The sequence below is a fragment of the Lissotriton helveticus genome, chromosome 6 (assembly GCF_964261635.1).
Source record: "Lissotriton helveticus chromosome 6, aLisHel1.1, whole genome shotgun sequence".
Lineage (NCBI taxonomy): Eukaryota > Metazoa > Chordata > Amphibia > Caudata > Salamandridae > Lissotriton > Lissotriton helveticus.
Window position 1 is genome coordinate 1,625,700,088 of NC_136067.1, and position 15,871 is coordinate 1,625,715,958.

Genomic DNA, 15,871 nt, shown 5'->3' on the forward strand with positions numbered 1-15,871 from the left:
TGGGGTGGGTTGGGGTTGGTAGTTTGGGGAGGGCAAAGTAAAAAAAAAATCAACAAGGCGGTTTTTAAAAAACCCAGCTATAAATCTGTTATTGAAGGTAATAAAAAGAGTATAGGCATGAAGAGAATCCCATTATCTGTAATGATGGGTAGCCAATTATAAACGACGAATAAGGAAATTGGTAATGGATCAGATTAAATGCATAGCTAGGAATGTCGCTGGTCATAACAGCAAACAAAAGACAATTGGTGCGTGAAGAGCTAAAAATGTATAGTCCTCAGTTTGCTCTCCTGACTGAAACTCATCTTTCATATAAGGATCGCAATCTCTTGTCACATCTGGGCTATGAAACAATTGTCTGTACATTTCAGTCATGTTCTAGAAGGGGAGTTGCAATATTAAAATGGAAGCGTTTTTCATTTGTGATACATAGAAATCTGACTGATCAGGCGGGTAGATGGGCAATCGCACATGTGGAAATAAGGAGCAGGAAATATATTTTTTCTGTATTATATGGTTCTAATGGGGATGATCCTTTAATTTTTGATGTATTAAATATGGAATTGTTAAACTGGGAGGGAGAAAGGGTGTTAATGAGCGATTTCAACTGTATCATGGATTATAGCATCAACATAAATAGACAGGAGGCTACTCGCAGAATGTGTGAAACAAGGGCTGCAATAAGGGAATTAGGTCGCTTACAACTTATTAAGGATGCATGGAGATATCTACACCCTAGCATCACAGGATATACGTACTATTCTTCCCCACACCACTTATATTTAAGAATTGACATGCATGGGCGTCGGATAGCATACTCTCGACATCAGATTTGGAAATATGCCCTCGGATTACATCTGATCATAACCCCTTAATGTTAACTTTCCATATTTTGACAGGAGATAAAGCGCACAGACCTTTCTCATTCCCAAGATACTTAATAATGGACAATGGTTATATAGATACTGTTAGGAAACAACTGGAAATATTCTTTCAAGAAAACATCGGGTCCGCCTCACCATTGATAGTTTGGGATACTTGGAAAGCAGTTATCAGAGGAACAACACAACAATATATATTACAACAAAATAAAATAAGGCAAAGTACAACTAAAGAGGATATCTTAGCTATACGACGGGCTGAAATAGAACATATGGAGGGTGTTCTGTCTGGCTCGCACAATCAAGATCAATTGTTCTTTACTCTGATAGATCTTAGAGTGGCTACTAAAAAGGTATTTAGGGAAAGAATCAAAGCTAGTTATAACATGCACCGTCTTTCATAATATGAAATTGGAGAACAAATTGGGAGAGTTCTCGCTTATAAGGTAGCCGATGATCGGGCTACAACTTATTTAAAAGGAATAAAAGTGGCAAATGTTATACTACATACACAACCACAAGAGATCCTTAAACGGTTTTCAATCTGTTATCAAGAGTTGTATACTTCTGATGTATCTTCAAAAGTGGAAGACAGACAGCGATACTTACAGAGTAAACACATGTTTTAATTAAGCACGGAAACTGTAAACTCAATAGGGAGGGACATTAGCAGAGAAGATATAGATTTAGCAATATCCGTACTTGCTTCGGGTAAGGCGACGGGGGAAGACTCTTTACCTTTGGAATTTTATAAACTATTTAAAGATTTGTTAATCGAACCATTTAGATTGGTTATACAACATATTGGAACGAATGGTAAAGTACCTGAATCTTGGAACTTAACACGGATAGTATTTTTTCTGAAAAAAAACAAACCCCCTGAAGAGGGTGGCTCATACTTACCAATCTCACTTATTAATGCAGATGTAAAAATCTTCGCAAACATACTTGCTAGTCGACTCGCTCCAGCCATGCCGGGTTTGGTATCTCCCCATCAACATGGTTTTATTCAAGGTAGAGGTACCACTGCCCATGTCAATACTGCCATTTGTGCTTATGATTTTGCGGAAAAACCAAATACTCCCCTTAGCATGTTACTTTTAGACGCTGAAAAAGCGTTTGATAGGGTAGATTAGGATTTCTTACCGGATATTTTAACAAACATCGGGGTGAAGGGAACCTACAAACGATGGATTTAAGCTCTATATAACGAACCATAAGCTAAACTAATGTATCTAGGGTTACAATAACCTGCTTTTCCAATTCTTCTTCTGTCCACTGTCACCCCTTTTATTTGCCCTTTATATCGAACCATTTATTTATGCATTACAATCAAACCTTCAAATTACACCACTTTTATCTGGCGCAACTGCGCTTAAAGTTATCGCCTACGCTGACGATATAGCGGTTTTTACAACTGAACCAGCTAGAGCGATGAAACTCATTGAGAATGAAGCAATAGGGTTTGACGTTCTATCTGGGTATAAACTAAACACCAAAAAAACTCAAATAATTCACAATTTTAAACCTAGAGAATCAGTGCATGGTGTCTGCTCTGTTGCTACATATCTAGGGTTCAAACTATCTTCACGGATAGATCTGATATTTGCTCTGAATTATGAGTCTTTAATTAAAGATACGGCTATAGCACTGAAAAAATTGCATAAATTACCCATCGGTATTATTGGATGGTCAAATATTATCAAAATGAAAATATTACCAAAGTTTTTGTATCTTTTTCATTCTATCCCTCTGCAGGTCCCCAATATTTTCTTTAAAAGATTAGAGGGTCTTTTAAGCACCTTTTTTTGGGGCTATAAAAAAGCTCGGCGAGCCATAGAATTGCTTAAACTCCCATTTAAACAAGGTGGAATTGATTTTCCAGACTTTAAAATGTACTTTTGGTCCGCATTTTCCGGTCGTTTCCGTAGTCTTTTAAATCCACTATATACTACATTTTTCCATCAATTTTTATTGGCAGAGGATAGCACTATGTATTTATATAGAATTGTTGATCCGAAATATTTCAAACGTGTTAAATTTAAGACCATGCGAGATACTACCTTTATGTGGAGGGCTATCTTATCTAGATGTGGCTTAGCATGTTATCATGATAGACTCCCCTTATGGGGCAATCCAATATTTCCAGAGATTTTTCAGGATATTACCAGTAAACGCTGGGCTAGTTATGGCATTACATCTCTTGGGGACTTGTATGATTATAATGGCTTTGCATCTTTTGAAAACTTACAACTACTGTTTAAATTACCAGGCTACATGTTCTTTAAATATATCCAAATCAGGGATTATTTCCTGAAACATTTAAAACTGGTAAAAATATCCAAATCGGAGATATGGGACAATTTATATCAGGAGACGGTAAAATCTCTTATAATTCTAATGTGTAAGTGTTTTACTAGCTATAGAAAAGGTGATGGCAACAAACTGGCAGAACGGTGGAGCAAGATACTGGGATCAAGGGTTACGGCAAGTAATATAGAACAAAATGTAAGTATTATTGGTAACTCTGTCCACTCTACTAATCTGCAACTACAACAATGTTGTACCATTTGCCTATCCAGCAGAGAAAATAGCTTAGTGGGCTCTACCGGGCTCTGTGAGTACTCAAACAAAGTGCCTTAGATGTCACCTGTATGCAGCTGATATTATACACATGTTTGTAACATGTCCAAAACTAGATAGATTCTGGCAACAGGTGGGCCAAGTATGCTCTCAGAAGTTGGGGACAGATCCCTCTTTTACGATTACGGAAATCATGATTGGTCAAGAAAATATAAATCGTAGAGATTCTCGTCTACTTTTGATACTACTTGTAATTGCTAGGCTGGTAATAGCTCGGGTACTGATCAGCCCGAACCCTCAACTCATAAGCGATTGGTGGATGTTGGTTAGAGAAACGTATGAGATAGAATACGCACTGGCAAATGTTAGGGGTGCTCAATCTATGATTAAACTAAATGCTGTATGGGGGCTTTTATTTAAATTTATTTTTATGTATGAATTAGGAATTTCTGTAATAGAGGCAAGACTTGAATTTGACTCCAGCTTTACTTGTATATTCGTATTTAACTTTTCTATATGATTTTCTGGAGTTTTCTTTTTTTTGTGTTGTGTATATTTAATTTTGATTTGTTGATTATGCCGTCTTGTTGACTAATACAGATGTTGGAAAAAAAAAACTTTTTTTGTTTTGCAGTCAAGGCATAAGTAAAAAGGATACAGAATAGGGTGCAAGGCGCCGGCACACTACAAGATAAGAGAAAACATAGCGAAAAAGTAAGTACGTACATTTTGGATCAGATGTGAAGATTGCTGATCAAACAATGAACAAAACCATTGCACAAGTTCTTTGGACAAAGTAGCCCTGCCATAGAGGCCTCATGATCTGGAGAGTATGCAGACATTCGTAGAGTTTTAAGCAGGTAGAAACCGGCCTAATGACAAGTCAGCATTGTACTACGTTGAGGCTTTTGTACTTGCAAGCATGTTATTGAAGTAGTAATTGTAAAGTAGAGTGTAAATTATAATTCGTAAAGTAGTTGTAATTGTAAAGAGAGCTGGTTAAGTGTGCAAGAGCGTGAAAAGAAGAAATATGAGAGAGGGTGGGGGGAAGGCAGGAGACATCCCTTGGGTTGTCCTTACCACTGTATGTGATACAGAAGTAGGTCTGCAAGGCACAGCATTAGTGTACGAGATGTTTTCATTTATGGTTAGTTCACATACTAGAGGAAAAGATCAAGCGAGGTCCAGAGGGGCCGACAATATCATATCATTGTGTTATTTTGATGCTTTATTCGATTTGTTGATTTTTTTTTTTTTTTTTTTAGTACTATTTTTTCTTGACCTATATTTATGTATTTTGAGCTATTATTAAAGTGTGGTTCTTTGATGTAATATACCAGCTCTTGCTTGATATTCTCATCTTTCTTGCATCTGTGATAATTTTGTTGTACTTTAAAAACGCAAAGAGGGTCGGGGAGGCTTGGAGGTAGCAACATTGTGTCGAATATGGAGTATCCAGTGTTGTGGTTCGTAGGAAACACCCGTTATGTAATGCTCGTGGAATGAAGCTTGGCACACTTGCTTTGTGTCTGCTTTTCCATCTCTATTCTTCTAGTTGTACGTCTTTCTCTTTGCTTCGCTTATCTTTGTCTCGCTGATTGTCTTTTTCTCTCCTCTTCACGCATCTCTTGATGGCCCTCCTTTTTCTGGCTTTGTGCAGCAGCCCCGATCCTCTGCCCTCATTATGGAGGTGAACACAGCTGAAACACTTTGACTGATGGGGAGGATGTCTGTCTGTCCAAGCTCAGTCCTCAAGTGTAGGTTAACCATGTCGGAACCAGACAAAACACTATGGGGCAGATTTACAAGCCCCTTGCGTAGCTTTTGCGTCACTTTTCCAATGTTAAAAGTGACGCAAAAGTGGCGCAAGGGGCTTGTAAATCTGCCCCTATATTTAGGAGGACTGGTCCCCGTAGTGTGTTTTGGTACTTTCAAGCGAGTGTATAAAAAGAACTAAAAGCGCAGTTATATTTGCCTCACTCTGCTTTATAACCTATGCATCAACAAAAAGAGATTTCTTTGAGGAATTAACTATTAAACAAGTCACACGCCACTGTCATCACAACCCAATACTTCTCACTATCAGTCTCTCTTTATAAAAGATTTTAACAATATTTGTGAAATTTATTTTACTCGAATATTTGGATTAAGATGATTTTTACTATTGTATAATTGGTCTTATCATATGTTTCATTACACAGTTCTTGTACAATTGCCTATTGGGTCCTTTTAAGCCTGATAATGAGAAGTATTGGGTTGTGAGGACAGTGGAGTGTGACTTGTTTGATAATTCCTCCAAGAAATCTTCTTGTTGATACATTTTTGTATAAGGAACCCTGTTTCTTAGAGTAGTGAGGCCGCTCTCCTGATTTTGAGACGCTTTATAACCTACCCTACTATCAAAGCGTGCATGGAGTTAGAATAGTAAATACACACTTCAGTACGGTCAATGGCCTGTCCTCATGATAATAGGTAAGTTATGTTGAAAGTATGTGAATTTTCACAGATGCAGTTGGATTTTCAGCACAAAACTGTACTATAAATCATCAAGCAATGGCCTGGGACATGGCGTGCACAGCAATTGCTTAACCGGTTGCATTGTGAACTACATTGCCATGCATTATGCAGAAGTGTTCACTGGCACCGGGCAAGAGATGCACTGTGCCCTGAAACATGCAGACAATGCATAGTGGCATAAACAGGTGCTGAAAAAGACATGGCAAGTGTTGCATGGGTAGCATAAACAGGTGCATCGCAAGGGCATAAATGCACATTTGCAGTCAGCCGCACATTGGACATATAGCTAAAACTGTCACACAATACATCTTTCCCTCAGAACATTATTAAATATATAACCCTAGTTAAGAAGCATGGCCCTAGAAGTCAATCAATCAATCAATCAGAGCATTTATATAGCGCACTACTCACCCGGAGGGTCTCAAGGCGCTGGGGGGAGGGGGTCCGCTACTGCTCGAACAGCCAGGTCTTGAGCTGCTTCCTGAAGGCGAGGTGGTCCTGGGTCAGGCGGAGGTGGGTCGGAAGGGAGTTCCAAGTCTTGGCGGCCAGGTAGGAGAAGGACCTTCCTCCTGTGGTGGCTCTTCGGATGCGGGGGACGGCGGCGAGGGCGTGGCTGGTCGATCAAAGCTGGCGTTTGGGAGCGTAGAAGTTGAGGCGGCTGTTGAGGTATCCTGGTCCTTGGTTGTGTAGGGCTTTGTGTGCGTGGGTGAGGAGCCGGAAGGTGATTCTCTTGTTGACCGGGAGCCAGTGCAGGTCTCTCAGGTGTCTGGAGATGTGGCTGCGGCGGGGGATGTCCAGGATGAGTCGTGCTGAGGTGTTCTGGATCCGCTGGAGTCTCTTCTGGAGTTTGGCGGTGGTTCCGGCGTAGAGGGAGTTGCCGTAGTCCAGACGGCTGGTGACGAGGGCCTGGGTGACCGTCTTCCTGGTCTCGGTGGGGATCCATCGGAAGATCTTGCGTAGCATGCGCAGGATGTTGAAGCACGACGAGGAGACGGCGTTGACTTGTCTGGTCATGGAGAGGGAGGAGTCCAGGATGAAGCCCAGGTTGCGTGCGTGGTCTGTTGGTTTGGGTGCGCTGCCCAGGGCGGGGGGCCACCAGGAGTCGTCCCAGGCGGAGGGTGAGGATCCCAGGATGAGGACTTCCGTCTTGTCCGAGTTCAGTTTCAGGCGGCTGTTCGACATCCATTTGGCTACGTGTGTCATCCCTTCGTGCAGGTTGGCTCTGGCGGTGGCGGGGTCGTTAGTGAGGGAGAGGATCAGCTGGGTGTCGTCGGCGTAGGAGATGATGTTCAGGTTGTGCTGGCGTGCGATGGCTGCGAGGGGGCTCATGTAGACGTTGAAGAGTGTTGGGCTGAGCGAGGAGCCTTGAGGAACGCCGCAGATGACTTCGGTGGCCTCCGATCTGAACGGACATTATAAACGATTGGGCCTCGAAAACATGCCAATTGGCTGTACAAAGGCCTGCAAACCCATGCACTCGGGTCATTATATAACCTCTGTGAAATATGGGAAGCCAAAATTAGTAGAGCACGCCACAATAAGTGGCAGGCCACGCCATGTGAACACCTGAAAAATGCTTTCCGGCGTGTTAAATGTATATTTTTTGTTTTACACTGATCAAATTTCACTCCAGCCAAGCTACGAAAAATCTTCCCTGAGGCCAATAATTCTTGTCCGTGATGTGCGGCGACTCCCCAGCACCGAAACATAAAATATGTTCTGGAACTGCTCATCCTTAACGGTGTTCTGGTCGTCAGTAATAGAAACCATAGCCAGATGCACAGGGTTGCCTGCCCCTAATGCTTCGTTCGTCTGCACTTCAGGCCCAATTAAAATACTAAAATGCCATAAAACAGTGGCCTGGTTTCTAGGGTTGGGACTGTTCTCTTCCATGGGATCCTCATCAATAGTCAAAAGCATAGCAACCCTGTACGTGTGTGTGTGTGTGTCTGTGTGTGTGTGTGTATATATATATATATATATATATTTTTTTTTGCATCCTAGAGATAGGGTAAAATATGGCCAGATTATATTTAGTTTTCTTTTTAAAGTTAAACAATAAATTCACCCCCTTGTCCACTGTCCAAAGTTGGTGAACTTGGCTGGCAGTAACGGTCGTTTGACACCTGAGGGGTCATTGTTTAGTGAGGATTTAAAAAAAAAAAAAAAATCTCAAAGTATGTGGGTTTATTTAGTAATGAAAGAGTATTTAGAGCGGCGGGGAAAACAAGAAGTTGATTCCTCTGCAATGGGCAAAGACCACTAGGGTATTCTTTGCCCGAGAATGTAGACCCTTTTTTGGTCTGGTGTTAGCCGAGACCATTTAATTTTACTAAAATTATATGTATTAAATATTTATGGGAGCTTTCAGCCAGCCCTCTTCATCCATTAGCTGATGGGTTTCTTCACATTAGTCTTTCACCCATTACAGCAAGGGGCAGTGGGACAGCTCCATTAAGTTATTAGCTAACCTCACTGCCGGTGACTACAATCTGAACAAGCATTTACAATGCAATGGTTTCGCCTTTTGAAAAGTTTGAGCTATTGGCATTGTAAATGACAATTTTTATGTATGTGTTGGTTTTGAAAATAAATAAATAAATGGCATTGTCATTTACAATGCCAATAGCTTAATCTCTCGCAAATGCGAGACCTATAGCATTTGCAATGCAATAGGTCGCGTATTTACGCGAGTTTGAGCTAATGATATTGCAGATAACCATGCGTTTTATTTGTTTCAAAAACCAAAACATAAATAAAAGGTCTCACACTGCGGTCTCTCACACAATGCTGCCTCTCACACACCATGCTCTCCCTAGAAGACTCACACTGCTGCCTCTCACACACCATGCTCTCCCTAGAAGACTCACACTGCTGTCTCTCACACTGCTGTCTCTCCTACACACACACATGCAGAGAGCGACACACACCGCCACACACATACAGAGAGCCACACACACACGTACAGAGAGCCACACACACAGCCACACACATACATACAGAGAGCCACACACACAGCAGCTAAACCCTGAGCAGCAGCTAACCCTTGCACAGCAGCTGAGCTACACTTCAGTGTGCTGTACGGTTGTCCTAATAACCCCCAACTGATAATTAAATTAAATAAAAACAAAAAGGCAATGTAAAATATTATACAGACGGTTTTATGTAAAGTTTTACTTAGGATTCCTGTCCGGGCATTTGCAGAATGTTAAAAAGTGAACAGATGGCCGGTATTTTCACACTAATGTTATTCGTAAATAAACACTGCCCATATGCATTGTGTTTCTCTTTAAAAGGCAAAGACTTAGCCAACTTAAGCTGCTGTCTTTTTTAAGACCGCCCACTTGTGTGCCGAAATGAGGAAGGCCCTTTGAGTTTGTCTGACCTGGATCAATCACCAAACACCAGCATCTGGAATAATCGATTTATGCTGCCACCAAAGATGTTTATACTACGGTGTTGTGACAACAACCGGCTATGTTAAATAAAAAAAATAGAGAAATCAAGCATGAGGCCTAAATCTATTGGAACAAAATGGGTGAATTAGGATGAAAATAATACTGTTAAAAAGTAAGCACGATGTTACATGGTCACAATGCCTTCACACTAGACACAAGATTCATGAAATGTAACATTTGAATGTTCATGATCAATCCGTTTACATGCCTTACCCTACCCGTGCACAAAATACAAGAGGTCGGTCTCAGAGTAGGCATCAAGGAGAAACACTACGGAAGTTGAGGGCGATAGGGGAAGCGGAATTTTGACACGTTCAGCATTGCACAAAAATAGTCTTGCGTTTCCGAGATGTGCCCGCAGCATGCGCCCCCTTCCTGTAAGGCATTCCACTGACATTAACATCCAACAGCGCCGACCTGCTTTACATTAAATCATGCGCTTATGCACGGAATGTTCTATTGCGCTGGTGTTTGATATTCAGACATCAATATGCTCTTCTTCTTCCTGGTCATCGTTTTGGGTGGCCATAAATATTTGCAGAACATGCCCATTTCCAGATGATGCCCATTATTCAAAATGCAGGCCTCGCTTGGGGATGTTTGCGTAAGTTTAGTCATCGCGTGTGCAGTAAACTATGGCGTGTAAAAAAACGTCAGCTTTTCTAACCTAAAGATGCGCGACTTCTAGAGTCCCTCCCCCACCCTGGTGGCTTTGCAGCGGCGGCGTACCTCGTGTCTGCATCGTCCGTCCCTGCAGGCGGTTTCACGCTGACCTCACTGTGCCCATACACTGCACAAACACGGGGGTGCAGATATACTGCACGCCCCCTTCAACAGGGACCTCTGGGTGCGACTCGAAGTCCGGGTGCGGACTGACTACCGGCACCACCTCACGGCCGCTCTAGTTCTCAGCTGGATGCGCCCTTGGGCAGACACGACAGATATGCAGCAGATCCTGTTCTCTACAGGAGGCCATGCGGTGTGAACGAAGCCAGGGTGTGGAGGGGGGGGTTGGGGACTCACGATGACAGGTGGATGAAGAGGCCCCGGGTGGCAAGAGGGTGGGTAGGGAAGCCACAGGCAGGGGCTTCAATGAAACATCTGCAGAGATTAAGTGGCTGGGCGGGGCAGATCCGGGTTCCAAGGGGTTTGGCGAGGTGGAGAGGGAGGGCAATGTGAAGGGTGGCGACAAGGGGTTGGGCAAGGCAAGCTCGGAACCTGACGAAACAGCCGTCGGGGGTAGGGGTATGCGAGGACATGCCTCGGAGAACGAGGGGTCTTGAAAGGCAGTCTCTGCAGACTGAGAGGTTTCAACGGTGGTCTTGGGCTCTAAGTGGCTATGATGAGGAGAGGCCGCAGATGGAGATGGGGTGTGAGAGTCCTCTTAGACGGGCAGTGGGACAGCCCTGAGGGGAAGGGGATTGGGAGAGGCGGCGCTGATGTTCAGCGAAGAGGCCCCGGACGGGGGGGCTGTGCTCGGAATTGTCCGGGGCTTCTTCATGCTCCCGCTGCCTAGGGAGCAGGGAGCCGCCGCTGGCCTCGGGGGCTTCCGGGAGGTGCCCAGTCCGGGGGTCCGGGACATTGTGCCTTAGGGGCCTCCCCCTGTGAAGGTGCGCTGATGGGGCCGCCCTGACTATTCCTCCTCCTCCTCCTCCAGCGAAGTCCGCTGCCTGCTCGCTCTCCATGCGGCTGATCGGAAGGAAAAAATGTCAAGCGGGAGGGGGCGGGAAAGGGGGAGGAGAGACGCAGAAGACGGCCGGAGCAGGAAGGCGGGTGCCGGCTCAATGCCGGACCAGATTCGGGGGCGGGAGAGAACACGGACGACGGGAGGGGGGCGGGAGAGGACACGGACGGCGGGAGGGGGGCGGGAGAGAACACGGACGGCGGGAGGGGGCGGGAGAGGACACGGACGGCGGGAAAGGGGCGGGAACGGGAAACAACGTAACTCCGCCCAGGGAAAAAATCTCGGGAACGCCCCCAAATCTGGTCCGGCCTTGACGGACAGATCCAGCACTCAATGGCTAGCCTCCATTTATGGAGCTAGCCAATGAGAGCCGGGGGGCGTTCCCGAACTCCTTATAGTCAACAAAGGATTTCACCTGCGCTGAAAAGCTGCGCAGAGCGCAGCCTTTCGGCAGGCGAAACCCAAAAAGGTGCACATCTTCGCAACATGTTGTAAACTTCATTGCCTCAGACTTCTGTGGCTATGTGTCTTTTTTTAATGGCTTCTAGTCAGTGTTTGCTCATCATATGCAGGTCTTGCATGCATGATTCATTATTTGTTATAATAAATTGACCACCAATGTGTGTGCATGCATATTCCTGGGTATCCGTATTTCTTGTTTTTTTACTTGAATGAAAACCATTCAAAGATGGATGTACAGGAGTGTGGATGAAGGCAGCCATCTTTAAATGGTTTTTGTAAAAAAATGTATTACAAAACCCATTTGAAAATGGCTGCCCACGCTTCCATTTTTGTAATAGATTTTGTAATTTAGTTTTACAAAAACCATTACAAAAGAAAATGAGCATTGGCAAACCCAAAAGGTTTCCAGCCAACGCCATACAGTTAGCTTTGTCAGTGCTTTTTTGACAGGCAGTGTATATGTCTTACCAGTAGTTTCCCTTCAAAAGCAGAGAGCTTCTTTAAGAAATGTATATTCGTAATGCTAAGCTAGAGCCAACACGTGTATGTTCAGACCAGACCATTTACATATCCTGTTAAAGCTGGGTGACCGACTCCCCTATTTTAGGTAGAGCGTCCGCGCGCATGCGCTGTCTGAAAGACCTGTTGCAGTCAGTAAATGACTTAGCTCCTGCCTGCTGCTTACCACTGGTGCAGTCCAGTCTCCCTCTTCTTTGTTCGCTCCTAACTGGTACACGCAGCAATAGTCACTTCCGTTTTTTGGCATACAACCACCAGCCAAGTTCAGTGTTACGCTTGCTGTTCTTTTCTGTTGTTTTAAGATAACTCTTTTTTTAATTGAAAATTTCTGGCGGTTGCTTTTCCGCCTGTAACTGCTTCTTTTCACTGTTAATTTTCTAGGAGTACTTTTCATTAGCGCTGGTCATGCTGCCCTGCATTATATGTCTCCCACACTGCAATGCTAATCCTCCCCTTGATCTTACAACGGCCACTTGCAGACACCCAGTTCTTGTACACTGTACTCTGGGCTTCCCAGAGTTAATTTTGTTTGTGGCTTAAAAGGGTAATGTTAGGTTTATTTTTATTTTTTAAGGTGGTGTTTGAATAATTATTGGGCTGGAAGAGGAAATATGCTTCATTCTGATTATCATTTTCCGCGTGCTTCAAAAGACATTAATATGCTCTGATTGAAGCAGGCACTCAACAGTCCCCCCGGGGTACATTCAGGCACAGGCATCAGTGCTTCACGATCATTGATCATTCAGTAGTCCCTTGGGGGCCAAAGCAGCATCCACTTCTGTGCCTACAGTGTATGTATGGCTGGAAGCCAACTGCAAAAATGACCGGGGCAGCAGGGGCGATGGAAAGTAAGTTCTTTCTATATCTTTAATGTAGTTGTTTGTTTCATTTGAACCCAAATGTAGTGGAGTTCAGCTGGGTAGTTTCCACACTTGATTCACGGTGTTATCATGCAGCTTTAAAAAAAAAGGACCACTGACGACTCTGCTGACCCTTTACCTGTGGATTATTCATTGCACACAAGAGCACATAGATTAAAGGCCAGCCATAGCATCCTTTCCAGGGGTCGAAGTGGGGGAAAAAAGTAGGGGAACTGTGGGCAGAGACTCCGAGGACGTGGATAACCCAAGGATTGGATCAGTGGGCGGAGTCATAGGTGTGGCCAGAATGTGCCAAACATCCCAATTTTTAGTATTTGTTTGGCATTTCACCGACCAGTTACAGCTTATTGTGATATTTAATTCAACCAATGGATACATTTGATTATTTAAGGTTTAATAGGAGCTATTGGCATTTAAATACATTCACAAAGTGGGATATATTCCCAATCACACAATGTCCCAAATACGCTTACAAGTGTAATCTCAAGCCATTTGTCTCCAAGCCATCCAGTTTCTCTCATTAGCACTTCTCCTCCCTTCTTCCACAGATCAGTTCAAACATGAATAGCAAAATATCCTAGTTTGCAAATGTTTTCTATATAATTATGGCTCTGCCATATTTGCCACATAATACATCATTCAGTGCATATTTTACAGTTTTAACTACTAATTCTTGTAGCTCAAACAGATATAAAGTTACTAAAAAACGTGACTTGAGTTGCTGCAAAGTGGACGGCCCTTTGCAAAGGTTGACTATCACCTTTCTCACTGCTGCATTTGCATGTTATACTGATAGTAATGAGGCAGAATGTTTGCAGAGACTTAACATGTGTAGAAATTTCTAAATAATAAAGTATAAGAAAATATATTGCATTAAGCTGCAGCCTTTTTTTGTAGCATAATTTAGTCAACACTGCAGCATCATTTTGTCCCCCATTGCTGCATAATTCCAGTGGCTCTAGAGCAGGTAGCACACGTTAAAAGGGCTTGTGCTTGAAGCAGAGAGACTGTGAAGTTTGCAAACTTAGTTTGGTGTGCTTGCAAATCCTGCATTGCCGATCCCTGGTGAGTTGCAGCTACTACTGCTGAAACAAGGAAATGGAGGTACCAATGGGTGAGGAAGACTGGCCTCTATGGCAGGGCCGGCTTTAGTGCTGGTGGCGCCCCATGCAACAATGTTTGTTGGTACCCCCAATGACCACCTAGGACTCAGACTCCCTCAGTGCAACCCTAAAACGGTCCCCCTCAAGTCTCCATAACCACACTCTTTCTCCGGTGCATTTAATTTGATTTACAGTGCCACTTATACCAGTGTACGGTGTTAGAGCCCTTTACATCACACACACTACACAGAGACAATCATTTATATGTGTGTTAATCACTGTATAGGAAATGTTACATAAGACAAAGGATTACAAGGTGTAGAAGCCACAAGACAACCATACTTGAAGGCAGTATAGTTTAATAGCTCACTGTTCTATGTTAGGATTTTAACTTATAAACTGCAAGTAAAAAAAGGATCTCTCTGACAAAATCAGTAACCTACTAACCTAGTTAACATTATGTGCACTTTGTGATCTGCATGGTCCATGTTCTTTGCAGCAGGCACGTTACCCCTCTGTGCTACCTTTCCAGGAGTCAACCCACTAGACAAAACTCCGATCTCTCTCTAGGAAGAACATTAATCACCGAAATTATCATGACATTTTTATTGTTGCTGAAAATTGCTGGAGGCCAGGAAGGAGGCAGCAAGTTTTTTTTAAACCATAATATATTTGCAAACACTACGCACCCACGCAAAAGAGGTACCCAGTGCGGTCACACCGTTCACACCGCCCTAGCTTCCTCAAGGTTCCTGTGACCTCAGTGACCGAGTCACAGTGACTGGATCACTGTTGTTCTAGGGTGTGCTGCTTCGTAGGCCTGTCTGCAAGACTGGAGATGAACTTCAGTATGGATTGTGGTGGACAGAACTTCAAGGTTAACCCACAATTGACACCACTAGGGTACACTTACTTGTGCTAAAATATCAAGCCTTCTAAGGTCTAGTGGGGCCTTCTAAGGTCTAGCATGGAAATATGCTCCCTCAGTAGAGTGGTCTGGTGGACTGGTCATGAAGGCTGAACCCGGTTCCCCAGTTCCAAATTCGACCGCTCTGGCCATAGTGCAACATCCTCGCCCCCACTGAACACCATACTGCCCCACTGAGAGAAACTTGCACAGCCTTCAGCTACAACCTAATTGTGCCCACTATAAACACTTGGATGTGGCTCAGTTCAAGTTATGCACTTTAAGAGTAATATGCTGCATAAAAAAAGGTAAAAGCAAACACTCATAGGGAATGCAAGATCAAGTAAAGCATGTCAAATGTAAGCAGAAACAACATGGTTACCTTAACGATTTCTCACTCACTATTTAGAAACCTGAAAAGATAAGGACATGGCTACAGGGCCCTGAAGGGAACAGTTTCAATGTCCATTGCTTATATCCATACAAAACCTAAGCAGTATGGTTTTAAACAAACTCTTCTATAAACACAGCCATGGTACACATTTTGTTTTCCAATCCACCCATCAACCAGGTATTGCAATACATCCAAGAATGGTGCACTTTCCCACCTAGGGACAATAATGCTGTTCAAAGAAAGACGAGAAAACAAAAGTAGCGCTTCACTGCAAAGTCTGTAAAGTGAGGCTGATGTGTTTGGATGTGAATAATACAAATCTGGCTACAATGCAACCACTCTGTCTTGCTTTAATTAGTTATGTATTTATTTTTCATTGTTAAAACCTTTTATTCCCGAGGCTGCACTTTGGAATAAAAAAATTTCAGAAAAAGGGCATTTCCCCGCAAGAATGTTTTTCTTATTTGGATTCATCTCAGGGA

At 43.4% G+C, this 15,871-nt stretch overlaps 1 protein-coding gene across 12 annotated transcripts in view; it reads left to right on the forward strand.

The window, feature by feature from the left end:
- WDPCP (WD repeat containing planar cell polarity effector) overlaps positions 1–15,871 on the forward strand; it is a 2,510,630-nt gene that overhangs the window by 65,176 nt on the left and 2,429,583 nt on the right. For 10 of the 12 annotated variants that reach the window (XM_078649441.1, XM_078649443.1, XM_078649444.1 and 7 more), the window contains exon 2: positions 4,099–4,178. The exons of the other annotated variants lie outside the window; for them this stretch is intronic. The gene's annotated coding sequence lies outside the window, so the exon portion shown is untranslated. The remainder of the gene's footprint in view (positions 1–4,098; positions 4,179–15,871) is intronic. 12 annotated transcript variants of the gene reach the window in all.